General features: G+C 36.1%; 1 pseudogene; it reads left to right on the top strand.

Annotated features, from left to right (window-relative positions):
• The first annotated feature begins 6,592 nt into the window (after positions 1-6,592).
• Positions 6,593-13,233, top strand: LOC116134411 (annotated as a pseudogene).
• Positions 13,234-14,233: the final 1,000 nt, after the last annotated feature.

A 14,233-nucleotide genomic window follows, 5' to 3' on the forward strand; every position in this document is an offset into this window, starting at 1 on the left:
GATGAGCGTGTATCGACCTAATTTTGTCAAAGTGTTCTGGCTTCATTTCTTCCTTAAGGCACTGTTCCATCTCTTAGGTGGGTAATTATTGCATCCATCTAGCTGTATCTTTACCCTGTTACTAAGATTGGTTCTTGTGGAGCGAGGATGCTTGGACTTGAGAGGAATTTAACAGGTATCGATTCAGTCTTCTCTCGGCTCATTATAGAGGCTAGGGGAGCTAGAGCATCAGCCATTGAATTCTTCTCCCTTGGGATTTCAAGAATAGTGAAGGACTTGAACTACTCAAGCTCGGATTTCACTTACCGGAGATAGGATGTCATTTTATCCTCATTTGCTTGATATTCCTTGGTAATTTGACGGACTACAAGCTAGGAGTCGCTATAAATCTTGATAGACTTGCCCTCATTTCCTTGGTGAGGCAGATCCTTAAGAGCAATGTCTCGTACTCAGCCTTGTTGTTGGAGGTGGCAAACCTGAATCTGATTGTGGCTCTGATTAGATTTCCTTCGGGACTCTCAAGCAAGAGCCCAACTCCTGCCCCTTTTTCATTTGAGGACCCATCTACTTACAGACTCCATTGCCATAGATCGTCAAGCTTTGGTTTATACTGTTCTCTTATCTCTAAGGTGCTTGTCCTTGGCGGGCTTACTTCTCACTTGAGCTGATAGGAGAATTATGAAATAAAGTCTGCCAAAGCCTGACCTTTTATAGTTGTTCTCGGGATGTACTTGATATCATGCTGACTCATTTCCATCGTCCACCAAATCAATCTACCCGATGCCTTGGGCTTCTACATTATCTTTCACAACGAAAAGTTTGTGAGCAAATGTATGGAGTGCGCCTGAAAATAGGGCCGCAACTTTTGAGCGATGCTTACAAGTGCATAGGCGAGCTTTTTCATCTCGGGGTATCCTGTCTCTATGTCAAGCAACCTTTTGCTAACATAATACATCGTACCAAAGCTGCGTTGATCATGGACTTAGATATTGACAAATATTGTAGCAGTAGCTCACCTTGGATGGGCTTTGATAACAAAGGTGGCCACCCCAGATGTTTCTTCAATTCCTGGAAGGCTGTCTCGCACTCATTTGTCCATTTGAAACCCTTTTCCCCCTTCAAGGTCTCAAAGAATGGTAAGCACTTTTCTGTGGCTCGAGAAACAAGCTTGCTAAGTGCAACCACATGCCCTGTTAAGCTCTGAACCTGTCTTCTGTTGGTCAGGCTTTTCATGTCTAAGAGGGCTTGAATCTTTTCTAGGTTGGCTTCGACACCTCACTGATTGACTAGGAAATCTAGAAACTTTCCCGAGCTTACTTCGAAAGCACACTTTAGAGGATTTAGTGTCATTCCGTATTTTCTTATGATGTTGAACATTTCCCCTAGGTACTCAATGTGGCTTTTGGCGACCTTCGATTTGATGAGCATATCGTCAATGTTCACCTCTATTGTCTTGCCGATTTGCTTGGCGAACATCTTATTCACTAAACGTTGGTAGGTCACCCTAGCGTTCTTTAAGCCAAACGGCATAATCCTGTAACAATAAATACCCTAGTTAGTAATAAATGAGGTGTGTTCTTCATCGGGCTGATACATCAAGATTTTGTTATATCCTGATTATGCATCTATGAAGCTGAGTACTGTGTTCCCAGTTGTTGCATCTACTAACTAGTCGATCCTGGGCAATGGAAAGCTATCTTTGGGAAAGACTTTATTCAAATCTGTGAAGTCGACGCAAGTCTGCCACTTGCCATTCGACTTTTTCACCAAGACTGGGTTGGCGAGCCAGTCTGAGTATTTCACTTTCTTAATGAAGTTGATGTTTAGGAGCTTGTCAACTTCATCTTTGAGAGCTTTGGACCACTCTGCATCCATAGGTCTCATTTTATGTCTGATCGGTTGAGCTTCCGGGTTGACATTCAATCGGTGGCACATTACCTCGGGGCTAATCCCTACCACATCCACATGTACCCAGGCGAATACCTCAAGGTTTTTCTTTAGGAATCCCACTAGATGATTTGCTAGCTCGTCAGTTAGACTGCTGCCAATTTTCAACACGCGAGTTGGGTCTTGCTCGCTAACAAATACTTCTCGAAGCTCTTTTGTTGGCCCTATCCCGGGCTTTTCCTTACAGATGCGAGGATCTATGGTGTCCTCCAAGGGTCTGAGGTTTGGCTCGGACTCTGTGATGACCACGGTTCTCGGGAGTGGCCATTTTAGTATAGCATTAATGGCACGGTTGTAACATTTTCGAGATTCTTTTCTACAGCTTCTGATCTTCGTAACCCCACCTGGAGTCGGGAACCTTATTGCCTAGTACCGCAATGAAGTGACTGCGCTCAGATCATCCAAGATCGGTCTTCCAATGATGACATTGTAGGTGGTCGGGTAGTCCACTACTAAGAATTCTGCCATTACTGTTTTGATCCTGGGTTATGTCCCTAGAGTCATGGGTAGGTCAATCATTCCCTTAAGGACTAGGCTATCCCCGGTGAATCCATAGAGTGGCGATGGACACCCCCTTAAGTCTCTCTCCGTAAACCTCATTTCTCGAAAAGCCACCAAGAAAATGATGTTCGCTGCACTGCCATTGTCGACCATTACCCTTAGTACTCTGGCATTGTTGATCTTGACTGTGATTATAATCGCATCATGATTGTGACGAGGAGATTCTTCATATTCTTCCATTGTGAATCCTATCACCTCGCTCTCTTGTCTGGGCTGCTTTGGTGGCTTCTGTTCATAGCTCATCACTCGGGGGACCGAATCTATTTTGGCCTCTTGAGCATATTGCTCGTGAGAGCGTCTTGAGCTCCCTGCAATGTCGGGACCCCCTAAATCATACCTTCCAAAACTTCATTGTTGGCGTTTGTCGGGGCTTGTTGGATCTAGTTATTTTGCTCGCCAATATTTTCGCAAGCTGGTGCCTCCTTAACAAATTCTTTTAGGTGGCCCCTTCAGATAAGATCTTCGATGGCAATCTTTAAAGCCTGAAACTCATTGGTGTTATGCCCGATGTCCCGGTGGTATTGATAATATTTTTGCCGATCTCTTCTGCTCGGGGCCCCCCTCATTCTTTCTGGAGCGGGTAGTCTCTTAGCCTCATGAGAGACTTCATATATGTGAGCTATGTCTTGTGTGAGGGGGGTGTACTCTGCATACCGCGGCAAAGGCTGTCTTTCCCAATGATTTTCTGTTTCTGCTTCTTGTGGGACCTGTTTCGGTCCCGGTCATTAAGGTTTTGGCCCCTTCGTTTATCAGAGGGGTGATCTTGCTGCCTATCCGAGGCTCTTTGCAATGAACTTCTGGCTAGGGTGGCTAGCGAGCTTTCTACTCTCCGATGCTTTGCAGCCATCTGGTAAAACTTTGTCAGGCTCACATGATCTTCACTTTGGAACTCTTTTCACATTTTCGTTTGCAGCCTGATGCCTACGATTAGCAAAGTCTGAATTGACTCTTCAGGTGCATCCGCGACCTTTGCTTGCTCATTCTGGAACCTCGTCAGATACGAGGTTAGTCACTACAAGAAATATATTATATTGTGACAAAATTAATTTTGTCAAATGTTATTTTGTCACAAGTTACATATATATTATGACAAAATAAAGAAACATCATATTAAGTATGACAAAGAGAATATAAAGTGAATAAAAAAAAATATTGTCATAATAGTTTATCACAATAAGGAAACCCATAAGAAATATAGTGAAGAAAAACAATTTTATCATAATATTTCATCACAAATTTTGGCGCCTAGGTAAGTTGTTTATTTGACAAACATATTTTCTCAAAAAATATTTTAGTCACTAGATTTAGTTATACATGCTGTAACTACAAATTATTTTATCACAAAAAATTCATTTATTATTGCAAAAAAAAAAAAAAAAATTGTCATAATATATGCTGAAATTGAGGTATTAATGGAAAAATGTTTGAGTCAAAATTTAAGCGCCGAGATAAATTGTTTATCGTGACAAACATATTTGTCATCAAAAACTTTAGTCACTATATTTAGTAATACATACTATAATTACAAACTAATTTGTCACAAAAGAACTGTTTATCATTACCCCAAAAAAAAAAAAAAAAAAATCATTTATAAATATTAAAATTGAGGTATTAGTGACAAAATATTTGAGTCAAATTAATTGTGATATTTTGTGAAAATTTTTTGCTAAAAAAACATCATTAATATGTGTACTGCTATTTGTCATTCTTCTTAGGTTTTTAGCAATAACATATATGTCATTAAAAAAATAATAATAATTTTAGCATATTTGTCATTAAAAAAGGGGTGGCGGGGTTTACTTCGGAAATTATTTAACACAAGAATAATTACTAAGACAAGAATTAAGTAGCAAGAATCAAATTAAAGACGATTTCGATTCAAGAAGAATTAGGATTTGATGAGAATGCAAAATGTCATATTTTTCCCCCTTAATGTCTAGTCTTTTATACTTATTTGGTGCCTAAATGTACTCATTATTATTTTATTTTGATTTAGGATGCAAATGGAGGCGTTGAATGCAAAATGAAACTAATTAGGTGATTTCGGACAGTTTCGACATTGCTTCTTAATATGGGTATAACTCTCTCATCCGAGCTCCGATTGAGATGATTCAAAATGCTGTGGAACCCTAAGAAAGAGATCTACAACTTTCATGTTTTGAGTTTGAAGATATGCTCGCTGAATCAAGGTTGGAATTGTGCTTAAATTTGACACACCTGCACTGCTAACGTTCTGGAACATTCTGCCTTATCATGCAATTCAAATATGGAGTTTACTATTGGAAGTTTTGAGGATCTAGTGCACAAAAGTTACAACTGGAAACACCACTTTCCTAGTTATATTAGGACTTTATTTTATTTTTAATTAATCAGATTTGGATAAATGTTATTTTAGGATAAAGCTTAGAATATTTTTAGGAGATTGAGTAGAATTCAAAGACTTGAATTGGATATTTTTAAGAGGGGGAGAGAGATCAAACGGGGAGATACTACACATGTCTCTCCTTCTCCTCTCCTTCTACTTTTCCTTTTGAGTTTTCATGATGGTCATGAGCGGCTAAATTGTCATAACTTGGTCGAAGGAAACGGAGGCCTCGGAATCAATAAAACTGTGAGATCTAATCTGTTTTTAGTGTTCAATATATGCTTTGAGTATTGGATGTTCTTCTATGCCTATTTTCATGATTGTCTCATTTAATTACTAGGAGGCCTACTAGTTTATTATTTGTTGCAATCTATTGCTAAATTAGATATCAAATTTGTAATTGTTTGATCCCTCTAATTTGTGAGTAACTAAGATTTAAGAATTTGCTACGTCAGGAATTATTAAATCTTAAGAAGAACGCTCAACTAAATTAAATACAACCGCTTGTGTTTGTTTTGTTCAGCTTCATCGATCTCTCTAGTTCTTAAGGCTGCTTCTAGATTAAACCTTTAGCGCTTGTCTTGGGTTGTTTAGTAGTAAGATTAATTAGATCGCTTGTTTCCTAATTAACTGCAACTAAGGAGAGATAGGAAAATAGTCCCAACGGTGAATATTCAAAGTATGAATTGATATATACTTGCATCGATGATCAATTGTAAAATTCCGATGGTGGATGTTGACTTAGACCAAGGTTTGTTCTTTTGATTGATTTTGATAATTTGATTTGAATTGTCCCTTAGTTGTTTTTTCCTGAAATTGTTTTCGTTATACTCAAATCCCCCCCATCCTTGTTCACGTAGCATAAAACTAGGCTAGACACTCTCCGTGGGAACGATCCTTACTCACACTACTACATGTATTCTTAGATTTTAATTCTGGTTGCTTGCGACAACACACTAGGATTCGATTGCAGTTTTTAGCTCTGACTTTGCACCAACCTTTCTGAAAAAGCTTAAGATGTCTACTTTAACTTTATAGAAGGCCCTAAACCCAAACTGAAACTCTATGTCGATCAAAAACCTGCTAACAGTCCAAAACATCCAAAAGTAAAACTGCTGAAAATTTATGGTTTTAAGCATAATTCACTAACACATTACCACAAATGTCTTATACATATAAATCAATATAATTCAACACCATAAGATGTAAAACACGCCAAATAAACTAGATGTAAGGATAATAAAAATATAAAATTATAATCTATCAATTGCACTTAATGATATTCATTACAATCAAATTCAAATAAACACAAATTAAACAATCAAGTTCACCCCCAAAAACGATAAGGAAGTATCTATACAATCAAGTGTACAATATTAAAACTCACCATCATCATCATCATTGTTATCCATCTTTCATCAGCATCATCGCAATAGTCAAGAATAGTATCATCTCCTCCATCAATAAATAACATTTTGTTGTCGCTAAAAACCTTGGTCCAACGCTTCCCCTTTCAGATCTCTAAAAAAATAGGTCTAAGGATGGTTTTTGGTGAATTGGTGTATATCAGCATATGTAAAAGATTAAGTTATTATAACTAGTAATCAATATATTATGTACTTAAAAAAAAAAAAATTAAAAGTATTCATTATTAATTTTATAAAATTCTAATTATTCAATTGTATTAATGGTCTGCTTGGGAGTTTTATGGTAGCGGTTATGAGGGTAAACCATCGTAGAGATTTTGAAGGTAAACCACCGTAGCGGTTTTGAGGGGTTTTTAGTAGCAGTTTTTAAAACACCTAACCTGTGCTTGGGAGTTTATTTTCCAAAGGTTCTGACAGTTTTTTAAAATGATAAATTTACATATATGCCTATAACGAAAGCCCAACAAAAGGTGCAAAATATCAATAATTAATTGTGAAACCAACTTAAATACAACCTTAAAAAATGTTGGTTTTGGAAATTGTGGGTCTATTAAAAGGGACATCATCGTTTCAATGTAAATGGTTCTTTGGCTTTTTGTTCTTGTCTTAACTGGAAGCATATTGCATTATAGAAAATGGTAGAAGGCTTGGGGGTTTCTCTCCATAAACGTTTCTGTTAGAGTAGATGCCCTAGAGCCAATCAATTATTGTAGAATTGACTCTTTGTAATAATGTTCATTAATCAATAATAAAAGGCATTTTATTCTATATCGAGTAAATCATTATTATTGCAATATGTATTGATATATGTCCTTAGAATGGTAGAACCGTGACGAGGGTATCAAGTGTTTCAAATCTTGATAGTGAGAACCCTATGAGCACATATGGTGGCCACTCTAGAAACGTTCGTAGCCCCAGTATTATTCTGAAGTAAGGGCACAGATAATACGGTAAGGCTATCATAGCGTTGAACGACCCTGTCGAAAGGCAGTGACTGATCTCACTTGTCAAGGTTGTTTGGTGACAACCTGGTGCAACACATGGGTGTTTGTTGTAGGCGATTACACCACAGCAAGTTCACTGGACTGACCCACCAGAGGATTCCATATGGATGGTAACCCCAGTGTCTATGGAACAAATCCTCTAACGAATGGTGGTGCATGTGATCCTTAGACTTGAGATCACCGGAGCGCCTTGTGCACCGATTGGTGTAGTTTGACACTAGCCTAACGCAGTTCTTTTCAGAGCTGTCAATACGGTGGTGATTGGCTGCATCAAGGAGTGTATCAAGACTATGGTGGATTGACAGAGGATTTATCACTCCCGGGTACGGGAGAAAGTTATCTCACGGCGCAATTCAGTATATGGCAATGACACTAAAACTGTGGCCACAGTGGGATTGAGTTGTTGCTCTATCCAGTTTATAATACGGGTCATTGGTCCAGAAACTGAATAAATAATATCGAGAGTAACCGAAGGTTGACACTATTTCTATGCCTTCGTCTCGTCGAGATAACGTATGATGAAAGGATCGAATTGCACGGTAACCATATCGTTGACAGGTAGCTACTTTGCTGAATCCGAATCTATCGGGTGGCCATGATGCCTTGCTAGGGGCCAATCTTGGTCTGTGTATTAGTGAGACGATTAATTGGTGTTAATCGCGATACTATACACTACCGGTATGATGAGGAGCCTATGGGTCACACACATAGAAGATAATTTAAGAGCCAAGAAGAAAGAAGGGCGTTTTCGTCTTTTTAGGCGAAAGGGTATTTTGGTAATTTCACAGTGCAATTAAATTTGCTGAGGTCGTAGCCTTTTATTTAATTTGTTAAAAATTAAATAAGTGAAATTACGGTTAAATGTGTGTTCGCACATATTTAATTAAATCATCATTATTGTTAAATGTTAATTAAATATTAATTGATTTTAATTAAGATAATGATGAATTAAATTAAAATATCTAATTGGGAGTGTTTGGCAACATGGGGTGTTTGGGTTGGAGCCCAAGCCCATTCCATGTGGGAATAGGGCAACTTGGTTTGCCTATAAAAGGAATAGTGTTTGTGTGATTTAACAACTAATTCAGATTTGCCTTTTTGAAAGAAAAAGAAAAACACATAACACACAGCAGCCTTTTGGAGACTCTCCCACGCCACTTTCATCCTTTTGATTGAAAAATCAAATACTCATTTTCTTCTTGATTTCTTAAGGCCAAGGAGGATCTAGCAAATCCCTCCTTGGTTCTTGGTGGTTGTCTTCGTGTGGACTTCTTGGTTCGATCCTACACTTGGATCGGTAGCAAACACGTTCAGAGGCAATATTGGTGGAGCCTCCAACGTGGGTATGGTTTCTCAAACCTTTGGATTTATTTTTCTGCAGATTCTTATATTATGCATAAACTGTAACATCTGTGCTTTGATTTTGGGTTGTCAGGAACGATCCATGGTTGTAATTTTTGTTTTTCCACTGCGCAACCGGGTCGTTTCCTAACAGTTTCATCATCATCAACTTGGATTAGCATCTGGTGTAGTATTTTTAAATAAAAATGTGATTAATTGGCAACTTAATTATATCAGCCAGAGCCAACATAAGCATGCAAAAAAGAGAACTCAAATAATAAAAGGGTTTTAGTCTCACACATGCTCGCACAAAACAAACTGAAAAAAAAAAAAAAAAAGTTTGATTTATGATTTGACTCTAACGTATTATTCTATAAATAAAAGATTCAAAAGCATTGTAACAGTCATTTAAAAGTTGAAGATTGAATGAAGTAATACGAGTTAAAAAGAAGTATAACCTTTCAAACAAGCGGCAATTCATCTCAAATGTGATTAATAGAATAACCTATTGCAAATCTAGGGCAAATCAATTAAGAAGAACAAAGGATCCTTCCCTCATTTAAGCATGGTATGGTAAACCCAAACAAAAAATGAGAGAGAAAGAGAGAAACAAACCTTGTTGAGAGAATTGAAGAAGCTGGAGAAACAAGAATCAAATGAAGAGGCTGACTGGCTCCTCAATTATGTGACTTTTTTTTTAACAGCAAAGGGATTATTAATAATGGAAAGGGGTTTTTTTGGGATAAAATTTTTAAACCAGCCAAAACACCCTGATTTTGGGTGTTTTATAAACCCCTCAAAAATACACTACACTGGTTTTGGGGGGTTTTTAAACCAGTCAAAACCAATCCATAAAAAATCTGACAAGTAATGGTTTTTAAACACCTCAAAATCAGTCTAATTAAAACCCCCCAAAACCAGTAAAAAAAAAACTCCCAAGCAGACCCTAAATCAAAGTGTAACAATTTGGTTTTCAAAATTTTATTTAAAGATAAAAAATACATTTAAAAGTACGCATCTCCAAATGACATCTTCTCTAGTAATGCTATTTGGCCATTACAAGCCATTCTAAATGTTGGCAGTTAAAGTGATGCGTGGGCGTTTATTGGGCCTGATGAACATCAAAGAATTTCAATAATTTGTCTCTACTAGCCACAAACATCTCCGCGAATTCACTGGCTCCAACATTCAACCAATTGAACCCTCGTAAAATTACGTTCAACAAAACTCAAAACCCATAACACAAATAGTAATACTGAAGTAGAAAACCCTAATTCAACAAAGTTAATAACATCAACGGTTTCTAATTGTAAGATCAAACAAAGATAGGGAAGAAACAGCACGGCAAGGATCGAATGTTCTTACCAAAACGGATTGGGCCACCGAATGGGGCGGTGCCAAGTCTAAAGAAATCCGTACGCCCTTCAAACGTCTTTCCTTCTATTGTTGCGCGCACGTGTTACTTACACACTCGTTGTCTCTATCTATGTATTCGCACATAAGAACATGTGTTTGTGGTTGATTATTATTTTTTGATACAGGCTTGCGTTTACGCCGTTCGAGGATCCTATGTTTACAACTGATGGCAGCGTATTCGATATAATGTGAGAGTTCTTATTTTTATAATTTTAGATTAATTTGAGTATATTAGGTTTAAGAGATCATTTAGGTTTTAAGTTTGGGATTTTTGTGCACTTGCAGGACTATAGCTCCCTATATTAGAAAGTATGGGGAACATCCTGTTACCGGGAGCCCACTGGAGCTGAACGATTTAATCCCAATTACTTTTCACAAGAATGCTGAAGGTTGGATTCTTTTACTCTATTTTAACTGTTTAGTTTAATTTTGCTGTGTAGGATTGACTTTTTTTGTTTTCTAAAGCTTTAGCGATGCATGGTACTTGATGGCCTGAGTTTTGAGGAAATGGGTGATAATTTAGACATTAAGGATTATGGTCTGATTCAAGTTAAATTTATGGGTGCAATTCAAGGATTTTAATAGCCAAGTCTTAGTTTAGACATTGGATGCGCTTTTTATAGGAATATGCTTTCTCCAATGAACGTGTTTTACCTGTAAATTTTTTAATGATTGTGGTATTGCTTATGTGTGACTGTGTTTAAAAGTTTGGCTTGCAAATTGTGTAGGAACTTATACTAAACTAACTTGAGCTGTTTCCATTTTCATCATTCTATGGTGAGCAGGTTTTTTAGGATGACAAATAGATAAAATATCTTCTAAATGAGCGTAGTTTATAAACTTTTGTACAACCGTATGCGGGTTATGGAGTTTTGGTAGTGAAGATGATAGAATGATAATCTTGAAGGACTAGAGAATGTGTTGACTTGTTTTTTAGGCAGGGTAGTTTGCTGGTGAAGTTAGAACCTCTAGACTATTGTTGTTCTTGGATGGACCCTAATAGGCTTTCGGTTTGCTAGGACTGCCAATCAAGTCTTAGTTCTCAAGTGACATTTTTGTTTTTCAGGAGGTAAAAAGAATATATAAGAGCACTAGGGAATAGCTGTAGTTCTTGGAAAAATTCCACTGTAAGGCAAAGTGGTATAGTGAAGGAAGATAAAGTGAACTTTCCAAGTGTGGCTTTTGTTTGGTATGTGAATTCATCAATAATAGATGTATTGGTATTATCTGAATTTAGTTTTAATTGAATGAATAGAGAGAAGAGATCTTCAACAACTTGCTTGTTGATGGGAATATGATGGAAGTGGTATAGCAGATTTCTGATGTCACTATATCTATAAGCTCATAGATTTTGCAATGGAAAGTTTTGCATTGCTACTTCTGCTTTCCAATTATTGTTATTCTTAATGTTCAATTTGTTGGTTAAATTGTGTGCAGTCCTAAACAACCATGAAATACATGGGTATGATACTTATATGATATCATAAATTCAATCCTATAGACCATGCGTCTTTATCTTGTTTTTGAGTTCTATATTCCTCTAGTTTACTACTATTGTATCTTAATAATATAAAACTTTTTTTCACTTTCTTTGCAGAAAAGTATCATTTCCTCATGCTAAATAAAGTTTTCACTGAATTTACTCACATTGTTGCTATTAGGACTACAGGGAATGTATTCTGTTATGACGTTTGTTTTTGGGTTGTCATCACTTTTAGTGATGTTTCTTCAAGTTCACGTATATAGTATGTAGATAAATTCTTCATTTGTGTACTCTTGTCTTATAGGCAATCAAAGAATTAAACATCAAGACGAAGTATTGGAAAGAGCTCCTAACTGATGAACCTTTCACTAAGGAAGACTTTATAACAATTCAGGTAATTAGTTGTTCTGAACATATGATGTTTAACTTTGTTGATTGCGTGGTGGTCGTTTTAAGTGGCATGAATTTTATGATTTACAAGGACTTTTTTTGGTGGTGTGCTTTGCAGAATCCTAATGCTCTTGACAACAAGGTTACTCTTGATTTTGATCATGTTAAAAAAGGTCTAAAACTTGATGATGAAGATGAGCCATGCCATTTGTCACTCCTGTAATGTCAGTTTTAAATTTTTCTTTCCTTTTTTTCTTTAATGATTGCAACATCTTGTTTTCCATTCTCCATAACTAAAGAAATGAATTCAGATCCAACCTATAACATAAACATTGCTGGAGATGCAAGCAGATGTTACTCAATTTGAATTCATCAGATGCAAATTTCTAGTTAGTTTATTGGCAACACTTCATATTAATAAAATGTTGCTATGTACCTCTGTAGGAATTTTATGATTCAAGGTGGTGATCCTACTGGTACTAGAAAAGGAGGTGAATCTATATAGGGAAAGCCCTTCAAAGATGAAGTGAACTCCAAGTTGCTTCACTCTAGATGGGTGTTGTTAGTATGGCAAACAATGGTCCACACACAAATGGTTCCCAGTTTTTCATTTTGTATAAATCTACAAATCATTTAAACTTCAAACATACAGTTTTTGGAGGAGTTGTTGGTGGTTTGACTCCATTGGTAGCGATGGATAAGGTTCCTGTTGATGACAATGATCGACCTTTGGTGAGTTCTTTGTTTAGCATTAATCTCTCCAAAACTACATATATTTTAAACCTGTATCTAATTTTTACTGCTTTCTATTTTACAATTAAATGGTATTCCCTGGCTGATGATAGATGTAGTGTGTATTTATCATATGATCTTTTTGGGAAGCAAGAACTTCTGTTTATATTAGTCCTCTATGCCTTTTGAATTTTGGTGAATGTCGTGTTAGGAATCAATATATTATTTGGTAACATATGTTATCTGGAAGGTTGAGCATCAAACTGGCTTCAACTTACCTCAAAAGCTGCATATCTAGAAATACAAAGTTCATGATTTTTATGAAGATACTTTAGTATGTTTGATCAAATTAGTTGACTTAAATTAAATTATAGAATCCTGCCCTCATTATATTTTGTTTTCCTCTCATTTGTGTAGGAGGAGTTTAAGATAACCAGCATAATGGTGTTTGTCGATCCTTACTCAGAACCAGATGAAGAAGGGGAAGAGAAGGCCAAAGAAGAGGAAAATGCTGAGGATGAAGATAAAGTTCATTTCGGGACTCTTTTAAATATCAACTACCTTTAGAAATTATCATTATTGAGATTGGCAAAAAATATTTGTCACGCCTATATTATTTTGACAATAAAAAATTTGTCATGTAAAAATATTTGTATCAAAAATTGTTTGTCATGCTATTAAATTTTTTACAAAATTATTTCCGTCACTATAAATTTTTTGACAAATAATAGTCATATAAACAAACATGTGACAAAATAAATGTTGTCATAATAAAGTCAATGGCAAATAAATTTATGTCGCTATTAAAATTATGAGCAAATAATTTAGTCACTATTCATAATTTTGATAAAATCAATTTTGGCATAATATATTATTTTCTCACAATAAAGCTTACCATTTGGTTTTTAAATATAAATCAATTGTGACAAAATATTACTTGTAGTGATAAAAATTGTCTTTTATTGTTACAAATAATTTATCACAATAAGCTAATTTAAAGTGATAAATTATTATTGTCAAATTAAATAATTAGGCTTTGGTGAATGCTCTTTCGTCACCATACACTTAAGAGTACGAGTTTAATGCCTAGTTAGTAAATACGCGTTTTATACACGAATTATACGGTTAACCGTATAATTCGTGTATAAAACGCGTATATACGTATTTTGACAATGGCTGCCGAATTATTCGCGAATTATTGGAATATCCGTATAATTCGCGAATTATTCACGAATTATTCGCGAATTATTGAAAAAAAACAAAAAAAAAACTGATCCAAACCAGTAACAGATCTATGACTGTTAAAACAAAAATCAATGACCCAAATCAAACTTCCCGTGTCAAAACACAGACCCCCACATTCAATAACAGATCCAAACCAGTAAAAAAAAAAAAAAAAAAAAAGAGAAAAAAAGAAACTCTCTTTACTGAGAAAGACAAAAAAACAAAACCAACCCATGAGTGTTTGAGTCACAACGGGGCTATAAAAAAACGCAAGAAAGAAAAAAGAAAAGAGTGAATGGATGGGAGAAGGAAGAAGGAAGGTGGAGGATGGATGGGTTGGAAT

This window comes from Pistacia vera, unplaced genomic scaffold (genome assembly GCF_008641045.1).
Source record: "Pistacia vera cultivar Batoury unplaced genomic scaffold, PisVer_v2 Contig288, whole genome shotgun sequence".
Classification (NCBI taxonomy): Eukaryota; Viridiplantae; Streptophyta; class Magnoliopsida; order Sapindales; family Anacardiaceae; genus Pistacia; species Pistacia vera.